The sequence below is a fragment of the Coffea eugenioides genome, chromosome 8, assembly GCF_003713205.1.
Source record: "Coffea eugenioides isolate CCC68of chromosome 8, Ceug_1.0, whole genome shotgun sequence".
In the NCBI taxonomy this organism is placed as follows: domain Eukaryota; kingdom Viridiplantae; phylum Streptophyta; class Magnoliopsida; order Gentianales; family Rubiaceae; genus Coffea; species Coffea eugenioides.
In genome coordinates this window covers 37194092-37216843 of record NC_040042.1, presented here as the reverse complement: position 1 = coordinate 37216843, position 22752 = coordinate 37194092, and the positions used below count along the sequence as shown (strand labels likewise).

General features: G+C 37.0%; 1 protein-coding gene and 1 non-coding gene across 2 annotated transcripts in view; one reads left to right on the top strand and one right to left on the bottom strand.

The window, feature by feature from the left end:
* The window catches only part of LOC113780676, a gene marked incomplete at its 3' end in the record, with an annotated part of 44103 nt that overhangs the window by 9844 nt on the left and 11507 nt on the right, over positions 1–22752 (bottom strand). The window lies entirely within an intron of this gene.
* On the top strand, positions 536–642 carry LOC113781869. The gene has a single exon (XR_003469768.1). It is a non-coding gene; the product is annotated as a small nucleolar RNA R71 (small nucleolar RNA).

Sequence of the window (22752 nt, the reverse complement as noted above, 5' to 3'; positions counted from 1 at the left end):
ACCAGGTTTAGTTTCAGCTTGTTGTTGCCTTGATTGAAATCCCGGTGGATTGATTGGCCTTGGTTGATTTCCTTGATCCTTCCATCCGAAGTTTGGATGATTTCTCCACCCCGGATTGTAAGTATTCGAGTAGGGGTTATTTTGAGCATTACGATTGTAATTATTGACGAATTGTACCTGTTCAGAATCAACACACTCATTACTATCATGTTCACCTCCACATATAGAACAACACGCTACATGTGCATTAGATGAACTTGGACCAACTCCACCTTGTCTATTTAGCAACTTCATCACATTATTCATTTGAGCACTCAGCATATTGAGAGTGTCCATTTCTATCATACCTGCGTGACGTCTTGTATTACCTCTCTCATTGGCCCATTGGTAGTTATTTGCTGCCATTTCTTCTATCAAATTATGAGCCTCTTGGGGTGATTTACCCATTAAAGCTCCACCTGCAGCTGCATCGATCATAGTTTTAGTAGAAAAAACTAAACCATTATAGAAGGTTTGTATGATTAACCATTCCGGCAGTCCATGATGTGGACATTTCCGAAGCAAATCTCTAAACCTTTCCCATGCTTCATATAATGATTCTCCTTCCATTTGACTAAAACCAGTGATATCCATTCTAAACTTAGCAGTCTTACCTGGTGGAAAATACTTATTTAAGAATGCTCTTGATAGTTCATCCCATCCAGTGAAAGTATTAGGAGCATGAGAGTGTAGCCAAAGTTTGGCCTTATCTCTCAATGAAAATGGGAACAACCTTAGTCTTATAGCATCATCACTAACTCCATTTATTTTAATTGTATCACAAATTTCCAAGAATGTAGCTAAGTGTGTATTAGGATCTTCTACTGCATTACCTCCAAATTGAGATTGTTGAACCATTTGGATAAGTGATGGTTTAATCTCAAAATTGTTAGCATTTACCGTAGGCCTTACTATGCTTGTTTGAGATCCTTGTGTTCCCGGTAGAGTATAATCTCGTAGAACTCGCCTATTTTGGTCATTTTCCGCCATTTCTTCTTCAAATGGTAGTTCTATCAAAATGTCCTCTATCGGTTGCCAAATCTCTTGTTCCTCTTGCTGTTGTGTGTGCCTCCTTTGTCTACGTAGTGTCCTCTCAATTTCTGGATCGAAAGGTGTAACTTCCCGGGACGCCCGGTGCATACACTACAAACAGAAATAAGAGATATTATGCAATTTCAATTGTCAAAAACTGATTACAATATAAGATTAAATATAATCAGCTCAACTAATAAAAATAAATCTGTCTAAATTAATAGAGTTGATTAGGCTCTAATATTGCCGCTCCCCGGCAACGGCGCCAAAAACTTGACGGGAATTTTTTTATCAATGCAAGTTTAATTCCGAATTTACACCCGTTGGACTGCAAGTATACAGGTCGCAATTGTAGTACAAGATGTGTATCGGGTCGATCCCACGAGGAGCAATTAAAACAATTATTAGATACTAATTTACTCTATTATTTAGACTTACAATTAATTTGAGCAGAAATTTCAGAATGTAATTCAACTACAAAAATTCTTAACTAGATAAATGCAATTTCACAAAAGGAATAGAATTCACTAAATATTAAGATCTAGGGATGTAGATTCCACTTATAACACAAAAGATCTAAAATGAATTAATTCAACACTTGTTACTGCTCTTGTTTAACCAAGGATTCATTTCCAGAAATACCAAAATCACATTCTCATGATAATAATGGGTTAAAACAGATTAGTTTGTCCTAATCTCTTGGTAAATACTAAATCTGTTCTTATTCACACATGAAATGCAGATTTCATCCACTTGAATGTATTTCTATTCTCATGAATATACAACTCAAGTTCTACTTGTGTCATTCCATTATTTTTACCATTTCTCAATGAATAAAAATAACTATAAACCTGCTATTGGTGATCAAGCAACAACAAGTAATCCAACATACACAAGTAGATAAGTTAATACAAGACATAACAAGAATGAATAACAATCACTTCATATCATTTGGCCATAAGCTTCATCTACTCCCTAGATAAAGGAAATTAGCTACTCATGAATGATAAAACACTCATAACTTCATTAATGTAAATCATCATGAATTACAAATACAAACAGAGTAAAGAAAGTCTTAGCCAAGATATGGTGAAGCCTTCCAAAAATCTCCTTTGTCTTGAACTTAGATGATTACAAGATGAAATCCCAATTGCCCCTTGCACGTACCTAGCTAGAGAGACTATGTTTTTCTGTAAGAAGCTAAGCTACGAATGGTCCCCAGATCTCTCCCCATATCTCTGCATAAAAAACACTCAAATGCTCCATTTTTCCAAGTCAAATTCTATCCTTTGATTCCCAAATCTCCACTTTGTTAGCATAGTCAAAAACCAATATTTTTGACTTGAAAATAAGCCACTTTTCTTGCCCTTTTGTCTTCTGAAGCATGTGCACCGAATTCCCTTGCATCTTATAGCTGGAAAGTGGTATGAACACAAGAGAATTGGCTGAGTCAAATTGCAGAATTTCGGCTATAAAACGCGCCTACACAAAACGCGGTTACAAGTCACGTTTTGTGTACTCGCGTATTCACTTTGGCCTTACTTCATCTGCGATTTTCTCTATCATAAAGGCCGAACTAGCTTTTGTACAAAACACAAAAGTTGTAGCCCTTTGAGTTAGCTTTCCAATGCTTCAAGAATCATCCAAATCGGAGCTTTGTAGCCTGAGATATGATCGAAATACTGTCACCTGTTCAAACCTCTGTTTTAACTTCCGACCACAGGGTGCAGCTTCTGTATTCCAACGTTTTGCCCATGAAGATGGCAGAAATGGATTTCGATGTCTTCATACGAATTGTAGGTCTCTTTCTTAGCTTTAAAATGGTATAAAATTCACCTCAATCCGATAAGTGTAGCTCCAGATATGGTCAAAATACTGAAAAGTGTCAAAACTGACTTGTATTGCATTTCCTCACTTGAACGTTTTTCACTTCATTCTTCTTGTTGCCACTTGAATTTATCACCAAATCTCTATTTTTTACCTCATTTGACATCCTTTGGTGATTGAATCATCATTCCTGCATAAAAATGAAGTTTTTACCATTAAAATCAATAGAAATGCAATATTATCCACTTTTACCAAAAATATATAATTTTACCAAAAACCTCTTTATTTTAATTATAAAACTAAATAATCAACTCAAAATTAACTAATAAAATGCACTTAAAAATACGTAAAATAAAATCTTATCACAAGTCTTCACTAGTAAAAGTGATACTTGTGACGTTCACCTCTTCATTGCTGGTAGGCACACGACCTTCTTCATTGCCGGTGGACGCACGGGCTATCTCACAGAGAGATTCGTGAGTATTATTTTTTTGTTCCTCGACATGATCTACCCGCGTTGTGTGACTAGCGACCACATCAACATCAAAGAATTCTTTTGGCAAAAACTCTTTTAAAGTGATAGGAGTTCGCGACTTTTGCTTGAAGATTCGACCTCCTTGAAGATTACGACAGTCATTAGTTTTCTTTACGTCTTTCTCTTTTTCCTTCCAGATCACCATACTTCTTGTTAAGATCTTGCTCGCCTTACTAGATGGACAAGACTTTCGCCTCCTTTTTCGCGTGACTAGAGTCCACCCTTCATCATCCACATCAGGCTGTAGCACCTTTTCATCTTCATATACATGTTCCTGAAGAGTTGAATGAGCACTTTCTTGTTTGATTTCTATAGGGTCAAGTGATCCAAATTGAATTATTGGCAACCCTTTTATCCTCCATGGACTGCAGGGAACCAATGGACGTTTGATTTACACTCGCCTTGTCTTCTTCAAGAAGAATTTTTCCTTGTCTCGCCAACTCCATTACTTTGTCTTTGAAGACAAAGCATTTTTGAATGGGATGCCCAACCAATCGGTAATACTTACAGTAGTTTGGATCGTCAGTATTCCTGGCCTCATCAGGTCGTTTCATCTCAGGAAGCATGATCAAGTTTATATTTAACAGATCGTCAAACATACCAGAGACATCAGAATCAAGGAAAGGGTACTCTTTGTCTTGCATCTGCTTGAGAGTCGGTTTACTCTTTCCTTGCTCTTGATGTGCATTGCTTTTCCTGTCTTCTCTCCTGGCCGTTTTGGAAACGACCTTAAAATGTATTATACTTGTAGCCATAGCCTCATTCTTTTCATTTTTGAATGGTGGCTTGCCCCCTTTCCTAGCTTCTTGTCTCTCTTTAGCCTTGTGAGGGTCAGGGACTGGCGGTTCTTGTCCATCAAGATTAATTTTCAGTTTGTGGGCTTTTGTGGACAATTCGTCAAATGTTTCTGGTTGTACACCTTATAAGATGTATCTGAGTCCCCAGTGCATACCTTGAATACACATCTCGATCGAGGAAGATTCAGAAATTCGATCTTTGCAATTTAAGTTTAGATTCCTCCAACGGTCGATGAAATCAATGATGTGTATTAGAGAGTTCAGTCATACTGACAGTTCTCTTTGCGCTATAGAAGCGACTAAGAAATTCATACTCTAACTGCTCCCAACTGTCAATAGTTCCAGACTCTAGATCTGTATACCAATCAAAGGCATTTCCCTTCAACGAGCGAACAAACTGCTTAACGAGCAAGTCACCATCAGTGCCCGCATTGTTGCAAGTTTCCACGAAGTGTGCAATATGTTGCTTAGGGTTGCCCTTGCCATCAAATTGTTGAAATTTCGGAGGTTGATATCCTACAGGCATCTTCAAACCTTCCACTCTAGCGGTGTAAGGTTTAGTGTAACCGCTATATGACTTGGCGCTTCCACCAATCTTATCCTTGATTGTGCCTTCGATAAATTCCTTCAGATTATCAACATGAATGGTGCCATCAGGGGAGATTGAAAATTCCTTCGCGGCTTGTGACTTCACATCCTCTTTTTTCTTCTCTCTTGATGACGAGTCCCCTTCATCTTGCACTTTGAATTTCTGTTTAGATATACTAAGGCTATTTTTGCCTATATTTTCCACCATATCCATTAATTTGACTATCTTGGCATCTTGACTTTGAGCATGCACTACTAGCCCTTCGACAATTTTGGTTAGATTGGAAATCTGGTCTTCCACAGTTGTGGTATTGGTCATTATGACGGACATCACCACAGAGGCAGCTGAATCACTTGGGCCATCAATGGATTCATCATGGGCTCCTTTCTTGTTGGGAAGCATATTGAGGTTTGTTTCTTCAGTCAAAACGTTCGCCTTAGCTCTTTCTGCTAATTTCTTGGCCTTGCTCCTTGTCAGAGGTGCAGTATACTGCATCTCTTGAATTTTTGAGACATCGGCCACTAAACCTTCAAGAGAAAAGTTCACCTTTTTGAACTCCATTGAATTTTGAAACTGGTAAGTTGTTGGAAGAAAAGAGATGAGAGGCAAAGATGGTCCCACCGAGCGTGCCAGAAATTTGTAAGAACAAATTTTGTTGCCTAAAATAAAAGACAAGAAAACTTGCACAAATATCAAATTTATTAAATCAAATAATAAGCGGGTTACAATCTCTGAAAGTTCTTGAATCAAAGAAATTAATCCCCTGATTCTTTTCTTCAAATAGCTTCAATTGAAGGGCCGAAAAGACTTGTTCTCCAATCGAAAGGGTGTTTCCTACAATTTCGGCGTAGAAAACGACTGACTTGATGATGAAGTTGAACACTTGAAACTCTTAAGTCTTCAACACCAATGGCAAGAGGATTTGTTTGACTTAATTTGGACTTGGATAGAAGGAAAAGCTCTTGAGAGAATTTAACAGAGTTTCTCCAAAACGTTAGAAATTTTTTCCTATCTTTTTGCCTTGAGGCAAGACCTTTATTTATAGCCAAAATATGTAGGCTAAATCTTCAAGAAAACTCTCCAGAATCCTCCTGCATTTTGGGTAACTTGTCCCTTAAGAAACCCATTTAACTTGGACTTAAATAATGGGCCAATCTAAATAGTCCACTGTGAATTAATAAATAAATTAATTCACTCCAATTCAAATGGATTTTATAGATTTGATTTGATTTAATAGCCCATATAATATTGGCCCAACTTGATGGTCCAAAACATAATGGACTCCTATAATTTAATTTAATTTAGTCAAGATCAATTTAATAAATCTCGACTAAATAAATTAAATAAAATTTCTTTGTCTACAGTGTGTTATTTGGTTAGAATAGGGGTCCTCTAATACGTAAGACAATTGAAAAATTAAATCTTGCGGGCATACCTAAAATTATTTCTCAATTAGAGTAGTGATTAACGGGCGTACCTTAATCATCGACACAGTAAGGAGGGGTTGACTGTCATCGCTTGTTTGGCAATTATAACCTATTTATTAGTAAATAATTGGAATTGCCTTTGTTTCAATGATCAATTAGGTGAACCATTGCTGAAGTTATTTCTTGGTTAGATCCTTAGTTATCACTCATTTGATTTTAGTAAATTGCTATTTAATTTTTAGTTGGCTATTTCATTTTTATTATTTTGCTTTTAGTTGAATTGCTTAAATTTTCACCCCTGATATACAAACACCCCCCTTGTCACTGTGAATTTAAAAAGAAACAATTACTCCCAGTCCCTGTGGATTCGACCCTCCTCACCACTATCTACAGAAATTACTTTTAGTTTGAGCAGATTTTATTATTGCATAGGCTGACAATCTGTCAATTTTTGGCGCCGTTGCCGAGGACTGGTGCCTGATTAATTTGTTTCTTTTTGAATTCATTTTGTTTTTATTTTCTATTTATTTTTCTCTTATTTTTTATATAGTTTATGGCTGCTAACATTCCGTATTTTGATGATAGACTGGACTTTATTCGTGAATGGGGTTATGAGACTAGTGTTTTTTTCTAATGATCAATGGGTTGTTGCAAATTGTGAAATTTATTTTGATTCAGGTTTTTCAACTGACACATGCCCCGCATTTCAAGATAATCTAAGTGCTCCAATTGATACTTTTGGAGATTTTTCACCTCGATTTCAAACGTGGTACGACCCTTATTCAAACGGATATGATCAAGGATGGTGGGATGATTCCAATTTTAATTATGCGACCAGGCCAATGGGTTTTCAACAACAAGAGTCTCAACAACCATCATCCATGTCAGGTATGTCTCTTCAGGAAATGATTGAATTATTCGCTACTAATACATATCGATTTCAGCAGGAGACACAAGCGAGTATTCATAGCATGACGGATCAAGTGCAACTATTGACATCCGAGATGGCGGATCAAGTGCATCTATTGATATTCAGGATAACGCGATTAGCTTCTCACCTTGAAAAATTGCCATCACAAACCAATATCAATCTTGAATAGGATGAGAGTGCAATTATCCTGTCAAATGACATGAAACTGCAAGAGTTTCAAGGAAACGGATCTAAAGATGCAGTTGAAAAGGAAAGTGAAGTGCAAGAAATGAGACTCCAATATCAATTCGTCCAAATGAATGAATCCAGTGTACAATCTCCAAATACGGTGACATTTTCTCCATTTCTTAATCAATATTCTCCTGACTCTTATTCTTCAATTCCTGTTAATAAAATTGATTTTATTATACAAGACAATCTTGAATTTCATGACAGGAATAAATTAAGAGTGGCGATGGCAAGATATCTTGGACAAACAAATGCATGTAAGGGAGGAGTGAATGGAGAATGCAAATTATCGTTGACTTGTTTAGCGCCATTTACTAGTTCATGGAAGCCCGTAGCTTGTGTGCTCAAGGATTATTTTACTTACGAGGGTTATCAGGATTATACAGAGGATGAAGCATTAAGACGAGCCACAAGATTTTATCCTCCATGAACAAAACATGATAATGTCTAGCCAAAAAATCAAAGAAAGGTGCTCATTGGGAGGCAACCCAATTTCTTTTATTTATTTGTTTATTTTTGTTCGTTAGTTTAAATATATTTTTCCTTGGGTTTGACAGGTTTCCGGCTTCAATTTTCGTTTTTGATGACTCATACGTGTCTCTCTGACTTGACGCGATCGCGTGAAGTCGTATGGAAAGCTCACGGTCAGAAGGGTTCTTGCCCTCATGACGTGCCCGCGTCAGGTCACCTGGAGAGCTCCACATTCCGTGCCTTCATGGCGTACCCACGTCACGTTCGTGGGAGAGATAAGTATTTAAAAAAACTCAAGAACGGTTGTTGATTGTTGGTTAATCTCTGCTTTTGAATCTCGAAAATAAAATTTGCCAATGAGAAAAAAGTTTTCAAAAAAAAAAAAATTAAAATTTTTTTTAAAATTTTTGTTTCACCGTTTCTTAGATTTTCAAAGCATAATTTTTTTTAACTAAAAAAAAAAAACAATTTCTCTTTCTTTTTCTTTTTCTTCTTTTCTTTCTTTTTCTTTCTTTCTTTCTTTCTTTTTCTTTCTTCTTCTTTCTTCTTTTCTTTCTTCTTCCTTGTCTCTTCCTCCTGTGCGACCAACGCCGAGCGACGACGCACGCTGTTCCCTGCCCACAATCACACGACAGCCACCGCTGCTCGTGTGCCGCGCGTCGTCCACAGCTGACTCCGCCGATGCACGTCGCCGCTGCTGGGGCTCGCGCGCATGCTGCGGTCCAATACCGCCATCGCGCCCCCTCCATAGCCGTGCGCCTCTGCTCCTCTCTTCGACCCACCTGCGCACAGTTCCACTCCAGCCGTCAACCAGCCACGCGTCTTCTCTTCCCCGATCTCACTCCAGCGACTGCCACCACCTTCCTCTACATCGCCGCGCGACCTCTTCCTCGCAAGCCACCAGCGAAGCCACGCCTCCCACAATCGCTGTTTCTCACTCACGCACGCACGCCAGGAGTCGTGCCTATCCCACTTCTTTCGACCATCAAACAATTGAGAGTCTTGCATTTGCTGGTTGAATTCAGTTAAGATGTTTCAACACTTGGGTGCATACTTCTGCCACATCAGTTTCCCTCCACCGTTCCCGCCTACCCCTTCGCTACTCGAGAGGGAAGTTTCATTGTTCTCTTCACATAAATTACTTTATTACCCCCATTGAGGACAATGTAGGATTTAGTTGTGGGGGGGAGCAGTTATGGTGTTAGTTTTTCTAGTTTTTTAGTTTTCAAATATTTTTCTTTTATTTTTAGTTTGTTATTTGTCTAATTTTCGTTTATTTTTTTTGTCATTTATCTGTCTAGCTCTCCTATAACTGCCAAAGTTTGATGATGGTTGTTGACTCTATTTCTACTATTGTCAAGTTTTAATAATAAAAGTGTATCTAGTCAATGTGGTTGAGTCCAAGAACATCTCTTTGGTGAATATCGGTGATTGTTCTACTTTTATAATTTTTGGTTAACTTTCTTAGGTATAGGGAATGATTGTTGGCATTTTCATGTGAATTGGTCCGGTTATTAATCTCAATTCTCCATGTTTGAGAATGAGGCTAGCTGATGCAAATTTTCTTTTGATTTTTGTGTTATTTTGAATTTTTGGTGTTATTTGGCTGTGAATAAAAGTTGACTTACTCCGCTAGTATTTACTACTGAGTAACCGGGGATCTTCACCAAAAGTGTCGATTCTCGCGTCAAAAAGTAGTAATTGCTATGAGTACGTGGTCACGTGGCAATCAAAACTGAGTAACCGGGCTCTTTTATCTAACAAATATCAGAGTTCGCGTCAAAAGACTCCAATGGCTAGCGACTAAGTCTTTTGTTACTATCGAGAAAAGCAAAAAAAGAAAAAGAAAAAGAAAAAGAGAAAAAAAAAGAGAAAAGTAGAAAAATGTAATAAAAAAGTAAAGCTTGTATTAGTGTATAATAAAAGTCAGTTTGCCGATCATGAATTTAATGTTGAGATTTTGATTAATAGTTGGACCATTTGCTGATAAATGTTGTGCGTCATTCCTTCTTCTTAGATTAGTTAACCTGAAATTAGAGGAGTTTGTGGTTTAGAAGCTAACCGGATTGATGTTTCTTGGACTTGACCATTGATGTTTGATTATTGTTTTTCTTGGTATCTTGGCAATTTGATAGATAGAACAATAGCCATTGTCAAATTTTGGTGTTTGTTTGCTGTTATCATACTTGTCCTCAAGCATGATTTAGGTGTGGGGGGAATTGATAGGTTGCAATTTTATCATTTATTTTATTATTAATTTTCCCTATTACCTGACCGATGTGGATTAATTGTTGGATTCTACTCACTTTTAGTATTTGGCATATATTTCAGGGAGTAGAACGAAAATACCATAATAAGTGCCAATTTGACAGCTATCAAGAAAGAGTTCAAGTAGCAAGCATCCAGGGTATTTTTGGAATATCAAGACGCGACCCTCTTTGATAATTTGCGGAAGACAGCATAAAAGAAGAAAAGGAACGCAGGGCTGCAGTCTTCTTCCCCCTGGGGGGAGCCGCCGCAAGCATGAGAGTAGACATTAGATAGGAATTAGAAAAGGTGTGCAGAGAATGAGCACTACTTTAGTCCTTAGCTTTGACTTTTCCTTTGGTTCTTTGTAGCTTATCTCCTCGGATGTCACAGGAGCAATTAGGAGATTCCATCATTATTTGTAACTTTCGTTAACCTTTCATTCGCTCGGCCGAAGTGGGTTTTCCCAAACGCAGACGATGGCCGCAGCTCTCTCTCCAATTTTGTATGGTTTTTTCGCATCAAATATGAACTAGTTTCTTCATTCTAGTCAAGGAACAACGGAGGTTTTGGTTCGCCTAAAAATTGTGAGATCGATTTAATTTTATTTTTTTCTTTTATTTATTGGTATTCGCATATTCCCTAGTTACAGTGCTTATGATTGTTTAATTAATTGATTGTTTTGGATTCGGATAATTAGTTAATTTGATAATCTATTGTCAATTGGGACGTTAAATCCGTAATTGTTTAATTGTTTCAAAATAGTGATAACTGGTATGATTGGGTTTGTGTCAGGGGAATACGCGGGCTAATCTAAAATAACCCTGGTAGTGTGTTATTTGGTTAGAATACGGGTCCTCTAATACGTAAGGCAATTGGGGAATTAAATCTTACGGGCGTACCTAAGATTATTTCTCAATTAGAGTAGTGATTAACGGGAGTACCTTAATCACCGACACAGTAAGGAGGGGTTGACTGTCATCGCTTGTTTGGCAATTATAACCTATTTATTAGTAAATAATTGGAATTGCCTTTGTTTCAATGATCAATTAGGTGAACCATTGCTGAAGTTATTTCTTGGCTAGATCCTTAGTTATCACTCATTTGATTTTAGTAAATTGCTATTTAATTTCTAGTTGGCTATTTCATTTTTATTATTTTACTTTTAGTTGAATTGTTTAAATTGTCACCTCTGATATACAAGCACCCCCCTTTGTCACTGTGAATTTAAAAAGAAACAATTACTCCCAATCCCTGTGGATTCGACCCTCCTCACCGCTATCTACAAAAATTACTTTTAGTTTGAGCAGGTTTTATTATTGCACAGGCTGACAACCTGTCAGTGGACAGATCCTTTTTCTTTCCTTTGGTTGCTGAAGTTTTGGTTTATTTGAAGTGTTTGGTTCGCTTGTAGCTTGATGGGTATACCATGTACGCATTCATCACAAGCTTTCTTCTTGTTGTCTTGATTGTGTTTTTTTTCTTATCCATTCGCATGGTTGGATCTGTTGGAAATAGGCTTTGCATTTGTGTGAGGTTATCAACGTTGGGTTCTGAAGTTTCTTGTTGGGAACTTATGAACAAGGTTACATGGGTTTGTTTAAACAATGTTTTGATCCTCTTTGTTCTATGGTATGGCTATGGTGATTCGTACAAGAATCTTGTTTTGATGGACTGCAGGATCTCGTTTTAAATGTCTGTGTGTTGACGTTAGAAGCTGTGATTTCTTTTTTTTTTTTTTGCCTTGGTAAATCACTGGAGAACTGCACTAGCAGCCCAAAATTGCAGATGAACAAGTTCACAAACTGTTCTTTTGATTTCCCTTGTGCGTGGTCTGGGTAGGAAAATCGTTGGGGAATGCGTAGTGTATGGTTGGGTTTTGATGCTAAGATGCATAAAGGGTTGTTTTAATTCGAAAAATTGCTACATGAGATTGCTAAACCTGCAAAGCTGTAGAAGAAATCAGTGAAGAAAAATGGCATGTTCCATTCCCATTCTGAATCTTTCTTTGCTTGTTCGGATGTTGAAGTTTTTTTTGGTTTTGTTGCTGAAACTTTTAGTTTGATTGAAGTCTGTGGTTTGTTGTTCAGTTGATATACCATATGCACGTTCATCCCAAGTTTCTTTCTTTTCATCTTTGCTGCATTTTTCATATCTAGTGGCATGATTGAATATGTTGGAAATAGATAATTGAATTTTGGGGTTAGGTTAACAATGGGCTGAAGTTGTTGCATTTGGATTTGGTTTGATTTGAGTCACTTAACATCAATGGGTTTTGGTTGAATGAGAAAAGCTGCAGAAGGAAAGGTAGGTGGAAATCGCAGAAGCATAAGCTTGCTATGTAGTTTGCATGCATAACTTCTCAAAATCGCATTTTAACCCCTTAAGTTTTCTCTTATTTCGTTATGGCCCATAAAATTGGAAAATTTAATTAATTTTTGTCCTTCAACATGTTAATTCTCTTTGATATGATTTAATGTGATTTTTAGATAGATTTTTGGTGAATTGTAGGATGAATTTTGAAGGTTCAATAATTTTTGCTAGATTTATAGTTTTATTTGGATTTTTGATATAACAATTAAATATTGGGTAATTTTTGTTATTTAATTATAGTAAATAGGTTTTTCTTTTATTTTTTATGAATTTTATCATTTTGGTTTTGGTGGGTTTCATCTTAAATCCTTAATTTTAATTGATTTCATTTTAGACCCCTAATATTTGTAATCATAATAATTTCACCCCTCCAACTTCTTTAATTGTTTCAATTGGATCCTTGTTTGTTTTAATTTGTTAAACATGAATAGTTTACTTTCCTTTGAATGCTTTGATTGATTCAATTTTGGGATTATTTCCATTTCATATGATTATTTGTTAATTAAAGTGATGTCTTGACCATTTTATTATTTTGGAGGGTAAATAAATAATTTCGTTTCACTAAGTCACCAATTCAAGGGAGGTACACTCTATTCCTTTTATTTTGATTTTATTTGATTCTATGTGCTCCTATGTGATCTTATGTGTGATATTGCATGCTTTTTAAAAGTTTTTATTTTATTTATTTATTTATTTAGTTACATTATTTGTTTTAATTTAGTATATTTATTTTTATTTAATCTTTGATTATTTAAGGGGCATTTAAATGTCAAGATGTAATAGTTAGATATTTATTTTATTTTTATTCCTTCCCCCTTTAGATTGTAGTTAGGGCCCCCAAATGTAATAGTTAGGTTTTTATTCATTTTATTTGTTTTGTGTGTTTTGCATTCTTATATGTTACGTGTTACTCACTTTTTTAGGGTTTTGCGTCTAGATACCATATTTATGTGTTATGTTTCTATGTGATTTTATGTGTTTACTTACTTTATTATGTTTTATATGACTAAATTAGTTATAATCAATGTGTGACATCACCACACTAGTCCAACGCTAGTTGTGGCCCCTTTCCCGATTCCACACTAGTCCAACGCTAGTTTGGTTCCTTTTTCGATTTCTCACTAGTCCAACACTAGTGAGAAAATAGAGACATGAGTTAGTCCAACGTTAGACCATTAGGAACTCTTCGCGCGTTAGATCATGTTTGTATGCCAATCACTACACTCTCATGCATATTTTCTATTTTTTCGGTTTTTTTTATCATTGTTTGCATGACATTTCCCCTGTATACATATCCCTTATCCCATATTTTCCCTATACACATCTCTTATCCCATATTTCCCCTATACATATCCCTTATACCATATTTTCCCTATATATATCGCTTATCCCATATTTTCTTTTATATAACCCTATGTGTGAGACATGACATTAGATTTGCACTTCATATAAGAAAAATTAGAGATAGGTTAGTACATTTACCTGATTAGATTAGGAAATATCCCTCGAATATGAGATATGGACGAGTTTGGCTTTCTAACCTTAGCACGCTCGTATTCCTTCTATTAAAGGGAGCATTGAAGTCATGAATATTAGCCCCCCGCACCCGTTATGATGCATTCCTTTAGGTCATGTATATTTGTATAATTATTCTTTTCTTTTCTTTTCTTAGAGTCATTTTTTGCACATTCGTGACCTTTTCAAATAATTACTTTTGGACATCATAATTAATGCGATTTGCACCAACTGAAATTTGAAGAGACATGGTGACCCCGATACAATAGGTCTAGGGTTTGCGTTCATGTAGTATGTCCAAATGTGATAAATTCCTACGTTAAAAAGAAGAAAATCTTTGACTAAATCACGCAACTAGCCTTGGTTAGATTGAAAGGGTGCTTTGAATTTTATCCTTATCTTCCTTTTCTTCAAATGTGACTCACGAACACTCTCTCTGATTTTCGAAGACTTGGAGTCGTTTAAAAAGGGTTTTCTATATTTTTTATCTAAAATTTCATTTTAGGTGATTTGGTACCCCTTAACTCGATATCAAGTGGCGACTTCGATTTTTTTTTATTCAAAAACCCTTTTTAAACTATAATTTGGGCCAAAATCGTCGCATTTATTAAACCCCATTTTAGGGCCATTTTCTTTATTTATTCTTTACAAATCATTTAACTCACACTTTCACCCAAAAATAAATCCAAAATTCATTTTTTATAAACCCGTTATTTTTTATTTTAAAAAATGGGGCGCGACAGTTTTACGACTCCACTAGGGACTAAGTGAGAGTTCGAGCATATTGATTTAGTCAAATCTTTTTTTCTTTTAACCTTCTCATATATCACATTTGGAGGTTTCATTTATCTTTTTCCCTTTTCTTTTTTTCTCCTTTTTTAGGGTTTTTGCATTTTTCACACGTGCAATCGTCTCAAATAACCACATATGTGATTGTTTATGTGTTTACTTTTTACTTATGTTTGTATATCGCGCTTGCATCTTGGGGAGGTAGATACCCTAAAACCTTCACCCGCTTTTAAATGGTATTCAATCCCTCCCTTCAATTGGGGTATTTCATACATGCATACGTTTTACTTTTATAAACCCTCATTTCTTTTTACTTTTAGTGGTTGTCACACCACTCCACCCGATTAGGATTATAATCGATCCACTTGGACATGTGGCTGTGGCACGACGTGCGCGTAGTAATGTCCGAGAGATCACTCGAACCACGGACTCTTAAGCCTTGGGATTGATGACCCTCCACCTTTGGTCTGAAGGTTTGGGGACCTGAAACTTTATCGAGTCTAGATGCGTTAGTGAGTCCAACCTCATGCATCCATATTAGAAATCACCTAGAATAGAGTCGACCATACCCAACTAGGAACACAAGACACGAAGGGGGGATTCCACCCCTCTTTCCTTATTGTCCTTTTTACTTTTTATCATCTAAATTGTTCTAATATGTTATGTGATTAATTGTTGAACTAACATTTCTTTGTTTTATCGTTTTGCATTCACAAACGCTAGCAAATAAGAGATCTGACATGATACTCTTTTAGAAGCTACCCTCTTAGATAGGCTATTGCACGTTTAAATTCCAATGTATTGCATTCGTAAGTTAATAATTGCACATCATTTTAGCCCCACCCTGGCATACAAAGAGTGCCTTAGGTCATGTTTTCATATTTAATTTGCTTTGATAAATTGGCATCATGCATAAACTTTAGAGGGAATCTCATGTTAAGAATAAGTCAACCCTATGTTTCCGTGGGTATTTAACCCTATTTTGAAATTTTCATGTTTAAATTCATTTTAACCGGAAAAGTGGGACCTGTAGGTAAGGTACTTGAAACAACTTCTTGTTCTTAGATGGAACGCCCCCGACGAGTCCAACAGATGTTAGTAGCGTCGATTGAGCTACAGAGATGGACCGCATTGCTTTCACTTAGTGAGACTAACCAAGTAGCCTCTCATTTAGGACCAATTGGGGATTTCAAAGATATCAAATCAGATGGTTATTTGGTGGAAGCTTTAATACACTTGTGGGACCCTACTTGCTTCACATTTAGATTAGGCAAGAAAGAAATAACCGCGACAATTGAGAAAGTTTCTAACCTTCTCAATTTGCGAATTCATAATACCGTCATAATATTCCCGTTTGTGTCTAACAAAGCCGAGTTCTACCATTTCACTGGGTTAAGGGAATCCGTAATACAAGGGTCTGACCAAAGTATCGACATAAAGTTCTTATTTGATCGATTTGCATTGATGGATGGTTTCGAGAAACACTTAGGAGATTTTTCATTTACATCCAAGGCAATATGGGAACGTAAAAGGGTGTGTGTGTATGGGTTGGTTATAGCCGGAACTTACCTTTTCCCAAGGAAAGACAAAAAGATAGCTTTTAAACTCACCAAAATCATGTTTGATCTGTTTCCAGGGATAAAAGATAGGCAATACTCTATTGTTCCGACTATCTTAGCCGATATCTTTATAGCTTGTACTACTTGTCAGAGAGGTGAAAAATTCTTTTATGGGTCAAATTTGATTTTGCACAAATGGGTTATGGAGCACTTCATGAGACAAGCATCTATTCCTGATAGTTTGCCAATGTCTGGGTATAATTGGATAATCACGCATCACAAGAAGGTTATTGGAAATGGTTTGTCGAGTAATGCGTCGGAGTATGTGGATTTCGTGAAGAGCTTGCCTGATTAGAATGTCAGATGGGTTTTAGATTGGATAAATTGTTTTAAACCCGTACTTCGCACTAAGGCATCCAAATTCATTCCATTGCTGGGCACCCAAGGTATCATGGCGTATAATCCGAAGAGATTTCTCTGACAGTTGGGCCGTATACAAGAAGTGCCCCATACATTTGATTTGATCGAGTTCATCGTTATTTTTGACAAAGGAACGTGTCCAAATGAAATTTTGAAGAAGATTCTTATTGTCCGATGACGAGCACGTCAAGTACATTCCAGAACTCAAGCAAAAGGGCTTAGTAACTCCGCAATATGAGGATTGGCTCAAGGGTTTGAATACGCAAGAATCGCAAGATGAACCATCCAAGGAAGTCAAGAGATTGAGGGCCATTATCAAAGCCAAAGACAGAAAATTTGCAATTGAAGAAATCCGTCAAAGCTCACCAAGAGATGGTTGAGAAACATAAAGAGGCATGTGAAAAGGTGCAAGAAAAACATTGACAATTGAAAAGAAAATGTGGAAAACTGTATGATGAAGCAGAACGTATGAGAAATCCCTATGCCAGAAAATCCAAGAATACTGTAATAGATAGGTTAAAAAAGTTTAATGGCTTTGTAAGAGACCGTCTCCGAGGAATGATGTAATTAATGTTTATAAATGGAAATTTGAAATTTGAAATGACTTTTCTTCTATAAAATGGTGGTTAAAAGCAGGTTTGATAAACAGGTCCCACTTTGAAGGTGTTGCATCATGTTAGGCCAACTCTTGGTGCAAAAAGAGCTCCTCAATAGGACATGCATCCGAATTACTTTAATTTTTTACTAACCTGTGTCTTTTTCTTTTCCTTTTTCTTTGTTTTGACAACAGTTAATCAACAAAGGCATTTAAATAAGGTTCTTCCTAAATTTGCAGGTAATTGCAAATATAACTACACGAAAAAGCCCCATCATCACACGATTGCGTAGCCGAGCTTCAAGAAACAGTGTAAACATGAGTATGCATCCGGAATCGTCCGATAGGCCTGTAACGACATCATCAACTGACTTGACAAATCTGGGAGCTCAAACGAGCGAGGTGCTAAACAGATTCAATGAGTTGAGTATGGAAATGACCGCACAATGATGCGTAATTGATCAGTTGGTAGCTGGTAGCGGTAGCGGTTGTCAACCTGAGCCTTTACCTGTTAGTCAATTTGATCAGCAACCAATACTTTTACCTTATACTTAAACCTTTGTTACTTCACATATCGTAAATCCACCTGAAAAGGCTTTCACCTATCCCACTCATGGCCTACCATATACCTATGCACCCACTATCCAAACCAATTCTCCTCACCCTCAAATTCCCCAAAATTATCCACATGTTAATCAGAACATACTACTTGAACCTCAAGGACCCTATTACTATTCCACCGCTGAACCATTCACACTAGACACCGCTGCCCAAGGAAAAATTGAAACTGAAGAATCCTCAGCTCCAATTGACAAGAATTTGTTAAAGAGGTTGGATCGATTTGATGAATTCATGAGCAAAAGTCAAGGTTTAAGCAAACAAGGAGATTTGGATTATAATGAGTTGTGCCTATTCCCTGATATACAACTAAAACATCCAAATTTAGCAAGTCTGACGGAACGGATAATCCCAAAACACACCTTCGAATGTTTGCAAACAAATTATGGAAGCCGATAGATGATGAGAATCTACCTGTGCACTTATTCCCCAAAAGTCTAGAAGGTGACGCACTGGATTGGTATTCCAATTTGAAACCTGGGGATATGAGGACCTGGTTGGATTTGTCAACCGCTTTTGTAAGGCAGTATGAGTACAATTGTGAGTTTGCTCCGACGAGAACCACACTTGAAGAGACTAAAAGGAAGCCATCTGAGGATCACAAGACGTATACGAAGAGATGGAGGAAATTGGCTGCCAAGGCAGAGCCTCCCATGACTGAGGAAGAAATTGTTCGTATGTTCATCAAGACTCATGACCCGCCCTATTTTGAGGAAATTTTTTGTATGACCGAATGTTCCTTTGCAAAAATTATTAATAAATTGGAAGAGTATGACAAGTTTGTGAGAGCAAGGAAGATTGTTAATGTGTCAGTTTTAAAATCACAATTGGAAGCAATGCAAAGTCAAAGTAGCAGTAGTAAGAAGTCTCAATTTAAGAAGAACGAGGAGGAAACTTCATTTGTTTGAAACCAAGGCCCTCTTTTCCGACCTAGATACCAACAATACCCTACTTATTCACCATGTTACCCATACCAACCACGCTCTCGACCTGTCTATCATACCACCATTAATCATCCCCGACCTTGACCAAATTACCCAAACACATCCCCAACACCATTTCACATTTCCTAGCCTAACTTTTAGATTAGACCTCGCCCTCCTTATAACCCAAGACCTACTTCACCCACCAATCCGAATTATCACTATCAACAAACCAATGACACCCAAAATCCAATTCCATACCGAACCTTCACCAATCTAGGTCGGTCCGTTGATCAATTATATGAACAGTTAAAAATCACAGGAAAAATTGGTACGATACCTCCTAAAACCTATTCTAAAGGATTTTCCCTTGGTTACAATCCTCAATCCTTTTGTGCTTGCCATTCGGGAGCTCTTGGACATTCAACTGCCAATTGTTGGGCGTTTAACCATAAAATTCAAGACATGATCGAGACCGGAGACATAATTCTATGAAGAAGAGATGAATAAGGGTCAAGTGTTAGTAAAAATCCTCTCCCTATGCACAAGGACACTGTTGGAGCTATTACTATAGAGGAGGAGGTCGAGGAACCTACGCAATACATTGTAGATGAAACCGAGATAGTGGGGGTCATTGGAGAACCATTTATACTGGAGGAAGAAACCTATGAAGTCAAGAAAAATACTGATCCTTTTATTCTAGATGTGACACCTTTCGAATGTGAGCATTCAGAGCTTGTGGTACTTGAATTGCCTGAACAAGATCCTGTTCTTAAACTACAAGAGGTCCCATGATACTATAGTGAGCCTATGCTATTAATTGGAGGAGAAAAAGTGTCCAAGGAGGAGTTGTTTGCTATCACTCGATCTGGAAGGATCATAGGTGAACCCACCGTTAACGAGCCATCAAAAGCAAAGGAAAATGCCGCGCCAACAAGACCAACTGTAAACGAAGAAGAGGCATTCGATTTCCTTAGAATGTTGAAGAAAAGCGAATATAAAGTGATTGAGCAATTGGATAAAATACCTGCCCAAATTTCTATGTTAAACCTGCTCTTAACTTCTGAACTTCATAGAGAAGCTCTATTGAAGGTGTTGACAGAAGCTTAAGTGCCTAAAAATATTTCGGTTGACAAGTTCATCCATGTAGTTGAGCATGTTTTGGCTTCAAATCAAATTTTTTTTTTCTGATGAGGATTTAACTGCCGAGGGGATTGGACACAACAAAGCGTTGTATATCTCAGTCCGTTGTAATGGAAAGTTATCGGTAAGAGTTCTGATAGACAGCAGATCTAAATATATGTCCATGAAATACTTTGGTTAAGTTGAAATTTCAAGAAACTAAATTTCGACCGTCTGCCACCATAGTGAGAGGATTTGATGGCGCAAAAAGAGAATCAATGAGAGAAGTAGATTTAGTGCTAGAAATTGGACCTGCCCAATTTCAAGTAATATGCCAAGTTATGGATTTCTCAAGTATTTATAATATTCTACTTGGACGATCTTGGATTCACACTTCAGACGCTATACCATCTTCGCTCCATCAGATGTTGAGATTTATCGTGAATGGCCAGTTGATCACGATATTTGCAGAAGATGATTGCACTATGATTGTTAATCCTGAGCCAAATAAGGAAAATGATAAAAAAGCTCTGATTTCTTCTCACCATGTGGCTGACATCATTTCAGTAGGTTGGATATCTAAGGACAAGGCGGTGGTGGGAATGAATCTATTAGAAGCTAGCGTTATGATGACCAAGAGATGATTCGAGGAGGATACGAGATGGGCAAGAGTCACGGACGTAACCTGCAAGGAGTTCTAGAACCAATAAAGTTTCAAGAAAAGAGAGACACCTTTAGATTAGGGTTTCAACCTATCACACAAAATAAGAAAGAAATGTTGAATCGCAAGAGAGTGGAGAAGGAAGGAAAGCAAATTATCAGGAGTATCCTACCATGGTATTGCACTTTTCCCTATCCATCAGAAATGATTAGATCTGAAGTGGACCCGATCGAGGAGATGGATATTGGTTTGTTCGAGCTATTTGTGGAGGTTACTTATTAGGGTGAGCCGTCAGAGGATCCAGAATTTTCAGAGGTTCCCATAGAAGCAATGAAAAATTGGATCAGTGATTTCCTTCCCTACCGAAGGAAATTTCGGTAAATCTAGGGGATTGTCTTTGGTTGAGAAATATGAAGAGAAATCATTCGCATTGATCATCTTTTGTCTTTCAATTTTGTAAATAGCTTTAAATCAAATGTCTTTTCACTGTAATTCTTATGTTAAATAGCGTATCTTTTGTTAGGCAGCATGTTATGACATTTTGTCCTTTATTTGAAATTCAATGAAATGCACAGTGTTTATTTCCCAAATTGATTTACTTATGCATTGTTGTATCTATCTTATTCTTTTTCAAATGACCAAAAATAAAATACATTGACCCTTTGGATATCACTATTCCAGAATTTGATGATTGCAATCTCGATATCTCTCATGAATTGAAAATTTTGGAATCAGAAATTCAGGACGAGAACGACAACAAGGAAGAATCTGAGTCTTTGTTAAAGAATCTTGAACAATATGAAGAGAAATCCAAACCAAACTTAGAAGAAACAGAAATCATTAATATTGGCACTAAGACCGAGGTTAAGGAAATAAAAATTAGCATTCATTTGAATAAAATGCAGAGAAAAGAAGTGATTGAGTTTTTTACCATGTTTCAAGATGTGTTTGCTTGGTCCTATGATGATATGCCTGGAATTTCAACAGATATAGTGGTCCATTGATTATCAACTGATCCAAATTTTTTGCCAGTGAAGCAAAAATCGCGCGCGCAAATTTAAGCCAGATATAAGTCTTAAAATCAAAGAACAGATCGAGAAGCAGCTCAACGCCAGAATCATCGTGGTGTCTCATTATCCCATTTGGCTTTCAAACCCCGTACCTGTTCTGAAGAAAAGTGGAGAAATGCAAATCTGTGTCGATTACAAGGATCTCAATAAAGTTAGTCCGAAGGATGATTTTTCGTTGCCAAACATTCATATTCTTCTAGACAATACCGCAGGACATGAAATCGAATCATTCACTGATTGTTTTGCCAGATACCATCAAATCTTAATGGTAGAGGAGGATAGGGAGAAAACTGTTTTTATCACTTCGTGGGGAACATTTTGCTACAGAGTGATGGCATTCGGATTGAAAAATACTGGAGCCACTTGTCAAAGGACCATGACCACCCTGTTCCACGATATGATTCGTAAGGAGATGGAAGTTTACGTGGATGACATCATTATCAAATCCAAGAGAGTGGAGGATCATTTGATTGATTTGGAAAAGTTGTTTGAAAGATTGAGGAGATATAATTTGAAATTAAATCCTGCGAAGTGTGCATTCGGGTCCCTGCCGGCAAATTATTGGGATTCATTGTCAGTAAGAAGGGTATAGAGATAGATCCGACGAAAATCAAAGCCATTCGTGAAATGCCAGTGCCAAAAATACAAAAGAATGTGAAGAGTTTCCTGGGAAAGATTAATTTTATCGAAAGGTTCATTGCTCAATTGACTTCTACATGTGAGCCTTTATTTAAATTATTGAAGAAGAATGTGCCATTGTATTGGAGTGAAGAGTGTCAGCAGGCGTTTGATAAGATTAAAGATTACTTGTTGCACCCCTCGATTTTAGTGCCACCCAAGCCAGCTCGACCTTTGATTATGTACCTATCTATGCTCGACGAAGCGGTGGGATGTGTTTTGGGACAGCATGATGATTCTGAAAAAAGGGAGTAAGCCATTTATTATCTTAGTAAGAAATTCACACCTTACGAGGTAAAATATTCA